The sequence below is a fragment of the Lonchura striata genome, chromosome 7 (genome assembly GCF_046129695.1).
Source record: "Lonchura striata isolate bLonStr1 chromosome 7, bLonStr1.mat, whole genome shotgun sequence".
Lineage (NCBI taxonomy): Eukaryota > Metazoa > Chordata > Aves > Passeriformes > Estrildidae > Lonchura > Lonchura striata.
In genome coordinates this window covers 18081445-18093989 of record NC_134609.1, presented here as the reverse complement: position 1 = coordinate 18093989, position 12545 = coordinate 18081445, and positions in this window count along the sequence as shown.

Below are 12545 nucleotides of genomic sequence, written 5' to 3'. Positions count from 1 at the left end.
TAGTGAGTAAATGATAGTCAGTGTAGATATTTTTAAAATTTTCATGAAAACAGAGAGAGATGAGAGAATATCTGGAGAGGGACCAATTACAAATAACCCTGCACGCACATGCATAATTAACAGGATTCAAGAAGCAGTAATGATCATTCTTTTAACACAGCGTAAGTCTGCCTGGAGAGGTGAACACATCAAAAAAAACTCAGCATGAAATTTTTAAAAAATCTTTGACTAGTTGGGCTTTGGGGAGCTTGTCAGTTTATTAACATTACTTTAACCTAATTTTAATTTTGTTTAATGTGATTTCTTCTTCTGTGAAGCTCTTTGAAAAAACTGTTGTTTATGCAAATAAACTACATGGAAAATTGGTTTTGTAACTAAATGACAGCTGACAGACTAGGCTGTAATAGTCAACTGGGATCTTCTAAAGCATGATTTGTTTACTCTAGTACAAATTGCATAGCTATGATTATTAGGGACAGTAAATATCTTAATAGTGGCTATTTTAATTAACAGAATCCTATGGCTGGATCTCAGTCCCCACTGAGACTGTTTTGTACTGCTCCAGTGACAGCAAAAATAGCCTTAATCCTTATTTCAGTACTTGCTCTATTTAATATTTCAGAGGAGCTGGCATAATGAAGGTCAGATTTGTCCCATTCATTTCCTACCAAATTAGTGTTTCTTACTTGACTGTTTGCACAAATAATACATCCTATCATTTTTAACTTCACTGGCAGCTCTGATTTCACTATTTGCCTTCATCTGACTTCATAAGGTTTTTTCTGCCTGGGATGCAAGCCCATTAAGAAATCTCTCTTCTCCAAATAACTACATTATATTCCAGTCTCAGATTTTGTAATTTTTAGATATTATTTCTTCATTTGAATTACAAGGTATTTTTGTCACAGAGCTCTAGAGAATTAAAAAAAAAATAACAAAAAAAAAACATAATCAGCAGAAACAACAATAAAAAACCCCAAACACCTACCTCTATAACTGATGCATGGTCTGTAAGTAATATAACAATTTTCTCACATTTTCAGATGTAGAAATATGGATGCTAAGTAGGCAAAAAGCTGTTGCATGTATTGCCACTTTGCTGCCAGAACAAGGTTTTGCCTGCCGACAACAATTTAAAATAGCACTTTATTATGGAATTATGCAGCATCATAGGCAGCAGCTTTATTTCTGAGAGCCTTGTATTCTCAGAGATATATTTATTAACTGATCAATATTTGATCATTGTGTTAAAGAAATTTGTGCAAATATCTGAGTCTCTGTTCTTTCTAACATCAAAGCCAGTGCTCTGTCAAACCCCCATCATCCTAAAAACACAGCTCCTCTGCAAAGGAGGATGAAGGGAAACCAATTCCAGAGACCATGGAAACCCTCAGCAGGTGAATTATCAGGGGGTGAAGGAAGCCACCAGCTCTCTCCTTACATGAGAGCTCTGATGAGCAAGAGAACCTCCTTTCAAAATGACTGACTTTTAATTTCAACACATTTTCTTCTTGTCCTCCTTTCTTAGGGTCCTTTCACACCTGTGGATTTCCCCTATTAGATGGGAGTGGGAATTTGCTTTCTAACCTGCTTTACTCCACCCCTGCTCAGACTGCCACAGGCAATGGCACAGATCAGTGAAGATGCTGCAGGGAAAGAGTCATTTGAGTAATTCGAAGGAGAAAAAGCTGGTGACAACAGTAGTCAGGTGACCAGTGCCTTAAATGAAATATTCCTAATCTAGCTAAGTGATCACCTGAGACTACTGAGGAGAAGTAGAAATATTAGTATAGGAATTAAAATAATCTAAAAACGTAAGAGATGAAACTGAATTATGTTGCAAGGTGTCAAGCCAGATATAATTAGGGTAGCCCAGCTGAGACAGACTATTAATAATAGGGTGCAACATAAATAGGAAAAGCACACATTGTTCAGGCAAGCTAGAAATTAAAGGCAGGGTAGTGAAAGAGCATTATAATGTATAATGTGGTAGGCTTAAAAAAAGAAAAAAGATAATGTGATAAAATGGATAAATTTGCGTAAAAAACAATTTAGGGAAGGAAAAGCTTTGGATGATGTTGTCTGCTTTAGCCCCCTAGAGTTTAATTTGGGCTAGATAAAGATCTCCATAATGTTATTAGAAAGAGAAATATTAGCATTAGGGAAGATTTACTGTCTTTATGGAAGATTTTGACCTTCCAGAAACAGGCTTTAGAACAGATATTACTAATAATGGCACAGTGGAGGAATATCTAGCCATAGTAAGTAAAAGATATTTTCACTGAACAAAGGAGGTATAAGAAAGCCATGCATTTAGGAAGGAAAGGAATAATGATGCATTTGGAGTTCAACATTTGAACAGTCACAACATATTTGTGAGTCACTAATGTAATTGGGAAGAAAGAAGTAAAAGCTGTTCTCAGATACATCAGGGCAAACTAAAAAAAAAAAAAAAAAAAAAAAAAAAAACCCAAAATGCTAGACACTATTTAAAGTTTATCTGCAACACAATAAACAGTTCTGGTTAGCTGTATTTTAAAAAAAGGCATTCTGATAGCAATTTGATGTTAGAGCTCTTCTATTATTTGATCTGAAAAGTACTTACAAAAGGACAATATATAACAACATTTGAAGGCAGAATAAAGTTTGATAAACATTATCTTGGCTTGTTTTGAGAAAATAAATCAGTGCTTCAGGGGGTAGAAACACAAATAAAGGAAAAGAATTATGGAAGCATAAATTATACCATTGGCTTGAAACAACTAGACCTATGCTAATTCAAATATAGAATAAAAGATCATTAATCACTGGAAGGGTTAAATTCTCAGACATACCAAGACAAAGAATATGGTGAATTATAAAGCTGTGATTTAATAATTGAGGTGGTCACTTCAAGTGACCCTTGCATCCAGGAGAGATGAGGGGATTTTAATTATTGCACAACTGAGATATTTTATCCTCAGACTTAGCATACTTTACAGAAAAGAGTGATTTCCAATATGGTTGTGAGGTGACTGCTTTTCATTACTCCCTGATCTTACATACCTTGTCACTTATTTGGATAGTGCCACGATATATGCTCTTACAATGACTAAGTCACAGGGCTTTCTTTGTATATATTTATGTTAATGCATTTAGAAGGAAAATGCAAAATGAAAAAAATTGTTATTATATATTATATCCTATAATTCTATTCTAAAATTTATATTGTGTTACTATGGAGATACAGTATGTGATATTGGGAGAATAAAAGGGAATTAAAACAAGTACACACCCCTCTTGAGGGGAAGTTATATGGGGAGGAGCTGAGGTCACTTGGTCTGTTCAGCCTGGAGAAAAAGAGCCTGAGAGGAGACCTCACTGCCTCACTGCAGTTACAACTTCCTCATGAGTGGAAGAGGAGGGGCAGGCACTGATCTCCTCTGTTGTGACAGTGTCAGGACTTGGGGAAATGGCCTGAAGCTGTGTCAGGGGAGGTTTAGGATGGGTATCAAGACAAGGTTCTTCACCCAGGGGTGTTTGGGCACTGGAACTGCTCCCCTTGGAAGTGGTCACAGCACCAACCCTGACAGAGCTCAAGAAGCCTTCGGACAAAGCACAGGGTGTGAGTTCTCAGGCACATGCTGTGACTCTTGGGGATGTTCCTGTGCAGAGCCAGGACTTGGGCTTGATGATCTTTGTGGGTCCCTTCCAACTCAGCGTATGCTGTGATGCTGCGATTTTATTATTTCCTTTTCAAGTTCAAGAAATGTGATTCTTGCTGGCTGCAGATTCAACTGGACATCTTTGAATTATTTACTTTTTTAGCAATGGTAACAACAGGTAGCTTTTCCTCTAGAAGTAGAAGCCAGTATTTTTCCATGAGAACTAAACTACTATGGCACAATTACCTGGCAAACTGCAAAAGCCAGAAATAAAGTTACCAAATATATGGTATGGTTAGTATTTCAAACATCAAGTGCAAGAGCATCAAAGTTTCATAAAGCACTCTGGGACTTGTTACATAAATAATATGATACAAAAATAACTTCCACTATGGCATATGATAAAGTGTCTAAAGCTACTGCCTCTTTAGATCATAGTAAACTCTAATGACCTGTGTGATGGAGACTTGCTTATACAACTGTTTATGTTGCAGATATATAATGAAATGGAGTGCAGTCTCTGCTAGTGAACACTCTTAAGCTAATGATAGAGATGGGGGAAACAAACATCAGGGTAACCAGCCTGGTCCTTCTCAGGTGGCTTTGCTTTCTCTAACTACAATCCCTTTTTCTATAATGCAATGCCATACACTCAGTCTTCACTAAAGCCCTCTCACACTCAGTGCCAGGTGTTCCCAGGCAGCAATCAGGATCGATGACCTTACAGCGTGCTCCGGCTCATCACCCCAGGAGCTCCTCCAGACCTTTACTGAAGCCACCACCTTATTGCTGAAACTCGGGGCTAAATGCATCAGGTGTAGCAGTCAGGGCCCTCTCAGCCTCACCTCGCACAAGTGAAGCATTCAGGCACATTAAGAGGCTCCAAAAATGAGTTGGTGACTAGAGAGAAGCAACAACCCATAGAGAGCCACCTGCAGACTGTCCATTAACGCTGCCATCCCACAGCTGAACCTATTTTGGCTCCACACTATGGGACTGCTTCCTGTTAATGCATTAAGCACAGTCAGGGCATGTGTCCTTAATTTTGCACCCTGATAGCTTACAAAAACCTAACTATGCATTGCTTTGGCTTACTATGCAGTAGAAGGAGTAATTTTATGACTTTGGGAACTGAAGTCCTTACTCTGTCATTCACTAAGAAGTAATTTGCCAAAAAATCAATCTAGGCTGTTCTTGTTGCAAACAAAAAGATATGTCTGAGTTGTCCCAGATGAATCATAAAAAATGACTTAAGAGGCACATGCATCTGTTTCATGGAAACTTCAGGGGAAAGCGAAATAATGTGAGTATTTTAAGGATTCTTTAGTTATGAGTTCAATTGTATTTTGATAATGCAAAATTGAAGTTATAAAGAGGAAGTTACACAAAAAATTAACTTCTTTTTCTCTTTTGATTCTCCTTATTTTCTTATTTTATGTGTATTCTAATAAGTTGCTATTATGAGAAAGATTCTTTTTTGTGTGTGTTGCCCCTGGCATGCAGATTTGTTTGTATTTATTTGTCTCCTGAAGCTAAATTCAAAATTGTGGAAGCACTTCTGGCAGAATCTCTCCTTATGTTTGGTTTAAACTACCTAGACCACTGTAATACTGCTGTGGTTTCCAAGAATGATGTAAAGAGACAATTGACCTTTATTTTCTGCCCTCAGATACCTGACCTGTTCTAGGATTACAAAAGCTCATGGTCCTCTTACATGGCAGAGGTCAGAATTTACCAAGGTGAGCATTATCTGCTATAGAAAACAAAGCACTAAAGTAAGAATTATAAGGAGTAGAGTATGGAAAAATACCATATATCTCTGTTTTGTGATACTGAGGGTGAATATTGGCTTGTTTTGTGCCTTACATTATCCAGACAAGATTTCTTTAGTCTGTCACCAACACAGCATCTTGTCAGTGCTGTCTGTCTTGCAGGCGCAGAAATGTCATTTTTGCTTTCATCCCTTTTTCTCTGGCAATACAGTGGGGGCAAAAAAAAAAAGTTGTTAATGTTAAAGAGAACATTGCTGCAAAACTCAACAAGGATGAAAGCAGGCATCTGAGAGTCACAGAATGGTTTGGGCTGTAAGGGACCTTTAAAGGCTGTCTACTCCAGACTCCTGCAGAGAGCAGGGACAACTTCAAGATCAGGCTGCTCAGAGCCCCATCCAACTTGACCTTGAATGTCTTCAGGATGGGGCACCTTCTTTCTAGGAAACCTGTTCCAATGCTTCACCACCCTCATTGTAAAGTCATTTCTTCCTTATATGTAACCTGGATCTACCTTTTAATTTAAAACCATTAGCCCTTGTCTTACTGCAACAGCAATAAGCCCTTGTACACTCTTTAAAGCACTGAAATGCTGCAATAAGAATTCCCTGGAGCTTTCTCTTCTCCAGGCTGAACAAACAGCTCTCTGTCTTTTCTCACAGCAGAGGTGTCCCAGGCCTCAGATCATTTATCTGGCCCTCCTCTGGACTTGCTTCACTCCCTGTCTTTCTTGTGCCAAAATCCCCAGAGCTGGCTGCAGCACTCCAGGACTCCCCCAAGTCCTTCTCTGTGGGGCTGCTCTTAATGATTTCTTCTCCCAGTCTGTACTCATGCCTGGGATTGTCCCAGCCCAAGTGCAGCATCTTGTATTTGGCTCTGCTGAACCTCTTGGGGCCCAGGTCCCTCTGGATGGCATCCCATCCTTCAGGTGTGCCAAGCCACCACTTGGCTTGGTGTCACCTGCAGACTTGCTGAGGGTTCACTCAATCCCACCATCCTTGTCATGGATGAAGATTTTAGACAATTTTCATCCCCGTGTGGACCCCAAGGGGTATGTCACTGGCTTCCATCAGGTCTCTGACCCATTGACCACAACACTCTGGATGTGACTGTCCAGCTAATTCCTCATCCACTGAACACCCCAATTATCAAACCCATCTCTCTCCAGTTTTGAGAGAATGATGTTGTGGGGAACTGTGTCCAAGGCTTTACAGAAATACAGACAGATGCCATCTGAAGCATTTCCTTTGCCCACTGATGTATCTCTCCATCATGGAAGGCCCCTCCCTGGGCTGGGCAGGATTTGCGCCTGGTGAAGCTGTGCTGGCTGTCCCAAATCTCCTCCCTGTCCTCCATGTGCCTTAGCAGAGCTTCTGAAAAGATCTATTCCATCTTCCCAAGCACAGAGGGAAAGCTGACAGGGCAGTTTCTGGGGTCCTCCTTTCTACTCTCTTTAATAATGGGTGCAGTGTTTGCCTTTTCCTTGTGTGTACAGAGTGATGCAGCTGCCCAGTAAATAAAGCCAGTTATTCTGTTGTGAGGTCACACTGATGGCAGTACAGAGAAAGCATGAAATTTGAACATGAGGTTCCAGCACACTGGCTTTTGGAGATCCCTGACAGGGACAGATACAGTAACCAGGAGGCTGAGTCAGTCAAAATTTACTTGAATTTCATGAACTTCACTGGACTGCAAGAGATTCCATTCTACACAGAGAAATTTTCATTCCTAAATGCTATCAGTCTCTGTGGAGTTTTTACACTGATTCTTGATAGATGCCAGCATGAGGACAGTCTGCAAAAATTTTATTTGAATAATAGATTTACTGTAACTGAGATATTTGGGGCTTTCACCTGTTGGATTTTTTTACTGGATTAAGAAAATTTCCAACAATAATAGTAAAAGCTCCTTGCTCTATCCTTTCCCTTCTTTTTCCCCACTGCACATTAATAGCACTGACAGTTGTCAGCATCCCCTCTGTCATCAGTGCTGACAGGCAAGAGGATGGACAGAAATGTGTTTATTTCACCAAAATAAAAACTTGTGATGATCATAACTCTGATGCCTCTGAATGTAAGTCATTCCCCCTGAAACGTCAAATAATGTAAGCTGAACAGGGAGACAAACAACTTGGTCACAAAGAGAGGACATCTCTCCTTCAAAATAAAAGAAAACTAAGCCACCACAAACCCACACACAAAAGAACACGAGTTACAGATATAGCTATTATAGCTAGAACTTCCCAAAGGATTCTTTTTCTCACAGGATTTCCTTTTCACAATTAAAATTTTTGAACAAGATAGACATTTTCCTAGCAAATACTGTGGGCAAATGAAATCTGGAAAAGATTCCATTTCTGTTTTTATAAATGTGTGAGAAAAATCACCCTATATTGATAAGCAAATTTTCACTGTTAGTCTTTCAAGGACAAAAACATTTTCTTACAGCTATAGGTTGTAAACCATGACAGTAAAATTAGCTCTTGGGAGATGAAGGTTCTCTTGCATTAAGCTGAAGGTACTGATGATGGTTTCATACTTTCAAAGATCTTAGGCAGGCCCCATATTTGACATATCATGGCTATATAAAAATTTTACAGTTGTGTATAAAAAATAATTCTGACAAAGAAACATTGTACCAAATGTCTCTGAAATTCCAGGTCTCTGCCTATTTTTATGTGAAGCTCTCATTTTGTTTCATAGACAAAGTGAGCACAATTTTTCTTATTTGAACCATGAGTAAAATTGTTTTGATAAACCAGAAAAAGCTTGATATACTAAAGTTTAATATAAATCTATTTTATAGAATAAAATAAATATAAAATAGGATTAGAAATTATCTGCACAAACTTGCCAAAGAGATAGCGCAGCCATTCCTCCTCTTTGCTGTGGCATTTCAAAACTCTGACCATTTTTAGTGAGGTCTTGCTACATTATATGTTCCTGAGACCTGCCCCTTATAACTCATTTTCATGGGGTTTGGAGGCCAGAAGTGACCACCTATTCTGTCTGATAGGTCAGAGCCCAGTGAGCATTTTTGATTGACAAATATTCTCCAGAAAGCAAACTGACACTTTTCAGTATTATTCATTTCAGTAGTTTATGTTAAAACCTGTGTTGTCTGTACAATATAAACCTCATCTTCCACTTCCAGTGAATATTTTTGATCCCTTCTAAGACTGTTCTTGGTGAGCACGCATTCTCCCCTTTAGAGATAAACATTTTAAAATCCAAACTTTTGAATTAGCTAAGCAAATTTGGTTTGCTAAGTTACTGTTTGGTATTTCTCAGGGTTCTACCATCACTGTTGTGATGTTGGTTTTGCAGTTTCTTGGCATTTTTTTTGTTTTAAGCTGGGCAATAGGTCTGTAAATTATTTTGATTTGCAGTTACTGTTTCAAAAAACCCACATGTTTCTATACACTAATTAACTTGTATTTATAGGGTCAGTTCCAGCCAATCTTCAAGACAATTTTAAAGAGAACTGCAGACACACTTGTTTTCCACCAGCTTGTGAAAGCTATTTAAGTTTAACAACAGTTCTGAAATGAGAAATTATATGGTCATGCATATGTCCAGCCTGCATAAGCCCACAGAATGAACAGCACAGTCCATTACCCCAGGCAAAGCAAATTGACAGCTTGTCTGGGGAGATTTCATTTGCTTCCCACTGGCTTGGCAAAGCCACCTAATGTCTGCCTGTAACTGAGCGTGGAGATGTGAGCTGAGCGTGGCCTGGGACCCCCGCAGGCTGCAATCACTGCCTGTGACACCAGGAGAGGTACTATAGCCAGAATTTCAGAAAAGCACTGCAGGGATAATATCCAGAGTGAAATGTGAGACTCTCTGTTTTACACGTGGGAGTATTAGAACATACCTTACACAAGTGAACCTTACACAGATACAAATCCCACCAGTAATACGCTGGAAAGCTTGGCTATGTAGGTACAAATTGCAATGTGTGCCAGAGCCTGTATTGTTTTAAAATCTGCATAGATTACATGCTGTTTACTGTTGCTTTCAAATTTAAATATGGCCTGGAGAGTATTTGGTGGGGCTCTTTAATCTGTACCTTTATAGTATTCAGATATACAAGAAAAAATTCATATTTTCCAAGATTTAACTTGGAATTTAACTTTGTTACATTTTGTCAATATAATCCCTTTATGGTATTTTTTTCTCCCAGAAGAAATCAGGTATAGATATATTATAATTTATTTTTAAAGTCCTTCTCAAGAAAATTCTGCAATCTATAATTTGATCTTTTATCTGAGGTATTGTATGAGTTCAGGACCTTTTATACAAAAAAAAAAAAATGCAGTGTTTCAGTCCATTAGTTGCTCATATTAGTTTGACTCAGCTTTAACTGGATTGAACATTGTGCTAATGAGATAAATTGGAAATGGCCTTCAGTAGAATGAATGATTTGATGATGTCTACTAATTTGCTACAGGACAATGGCCACATTAAGGAGATGCATTTTTTCTGGCCTAGAAAAGACTTCAGGCTATGTACTAATGGGGGAGGAAAAAAAAGGAACTGGCTCCTATGCTTTTATGATATCCCTTATCCAAATATGTTTCTAACACACAGAAAGAGAATTCTTTACAACTAAAAAGAGCACTTAATGTGCAGATTTGCATTACATATATATGTCTGAACTTTCTTTCACTTGTCCAAACTGTTGCTCTCATTACAGCAGAACCTGCAGCTTATGTTTCATTTCAAACCACTGTTTGTAGAATTGAATTTCTAATCATCTGAAGAGTCTTACCTCTCTGGCTCTGTAGTATTCAACAAGAAAAAATCTGCCTTGCTAGAAGGATGGATCAAATACATTCCTTTTTGCCCTTTTCACCAGCAGCCAGATTAGAATGAAATGACCCTGATTTAAATGCCAGTAGTTCTCTATCAGCAACGAAGTTGCAACACCAATGAAAATAGCTAGCAGTAGGAGAAAACCTGGCAGGGACAGTGTTCAACTCTAACAAGAGAATTCCCAGTGGGTTTCCAGGCCAGCTTCCCCAAAGCAGAAATTCAGCAGTGCACTCCCATGCAGTGCAGGCTTCCAGCAAGCTCCCTCCCAGCCAGATTGCACCAGCAAGCCAAGCACAGGGGCCCCTCAAACAAACTGCTGGGGGGTCAGCCAGAAGGCAGAAGAAAGGGTTAGGTGTGGTCGTCCTGAATTTAGAGCCAGTGTATTTGAAGATGTGACTTGCAAGAGTGATGAAAAATTCTCCTGTGTGTTAAAACATACACGATTTCTGGTGGGAGTCGTTCACAGCCCAGAACATTATATTCAATAAAACCTGGCATGGGGTTGGAAGAAGATGAAGATGCTGGGAAGAGGGTCTTTCAAAATTTCTATTGTTAAATAGTCTTTATTTGAGCATCAATTTGATCATTTTAAATTACATTTTCTGTGTGTGAATCATGAAGTGGCTTTTAGGTCAAGCTAATCAGAACAGCTAAAACCACCTTCTTGCTGTCCTACAGGGTCTCATTAACCTACACAGAAGAGGAAACCTGCCACTTCTCACTGTGTTTCATTTAATTTCTGCTCAAGTAACCAGCCTATTTCCACTTGTCTAAGCTGTCACAAGAAAAAAAAAACTGAGCCTGAAACATTAGGTTTATAAATATTCAATGTGACATGCTTGGTTTTTTTTTCTTTTGATACATAAGGCTGTGTGTGTCACAAGCAAGTCCCATGTTATCTCCAGAACTGACCAATAGAGGAAGAGTTAGGATGCCACCATTTACCAATATTTTGGAGCTTAACATCCCCTTGTGCCTAAACTGGGTCTCACATTGAACAGGCAGTGTTGGATGTTGACTTTTTTCACCATCAGATGAAATCTGTACCACCTACTTTCACTGACAAAGGCTTTCAGAAAAGGAGTCTGTATTTCATTAAGCAGTTGGAGCATTTAAAGTACTAAATGCTAATCTTTACTAATTACAGCTATTTAAATGTTAGGTATCTAAATCAAGCTTATCACAGAGAGACAACAACTGACCTTACAGGCAAAAGACTTTAAATCCAAAATTTGTCCATTCCTGAGGCAGACAGGATTTATCACCTTCTTTGAAAGCCTTGTTCTCTCCACTGCCTCTAAACACAGCCTAGCAAATGGCTCATACTCTATGCCTGACTTCCAGATGGCTGAAGTAGGTGAGACAAATCCCACCTTTAAGGAGGTAGTGCCTACCTGGTCCCACCCTGCTTATCAGATACTACAAGAGTTTATTCAAAAGGCATTTCACTGGCTCTTCCCTCTTTTACTGGCAAATCACAGTTTGAGTCATAACTGGACCCATTAAAATGGGTTGTTGTGACCTCATTATAGCTTGTCTCTTCTCATTTCAATATTAAATAAATAAGCAAGAAGCTCCTTTTTTCAGCTTGTCTTCACAGACTCCAAAAGCTCATCTACAGTTTGGGCTGAATGGACTATTCAAAGCAGGCTGTTTGCCACTTGGAAGGGATTGTTTTGGTTCTGTTCATCAGAACAGTAGTGACATGAGAATCCAAAAGTGCTCGCTGTGGGTGCCTATAATGCCTTTATCCATATGCATTGCTACAGTCACATTTTGTCACATGGACCCTTCATGATGAGTGTGAATCATCTTGCACCCACTAGTTAAGGTATTGTAGGAACACTTTCTCATTTGATAACTTTTTCCTCTCTCATCAATTTAAACATTTAGAGGCAAATAATCTTTTTCCATCTTCTTGTAAATGCATAGTAGTACATAAACAACAGCATATTTGAAGTCTGTAAACTTTCATACTTATTTAGTATTTTGTCAAGGTAAATTACTTCAGTGGTCATTTTGAACAAAATGAGCTCTCTTGTGGCTAATTTCAGTTTACTGTTTCTCACCAGTTTTACTGAAGTTTGATTGTCATTTAAAAATAATACTATTTTTTAAAATAATAGATTAGTAATAGAAAGCACTTCTGGAACTAAAGCAAATAAATTGTTTCTTTTGTTTCTTAATAGCATCTCAGAATAAAGTTCTCTATTGCTCCTGTATGTTCCTCCAGTTATGAGATAAAAGACAGGGTGACAGAGATACAGGAACAAGTGATTTTTCTCCATGGTTTCATGGAAGTTCTTACGTGAATA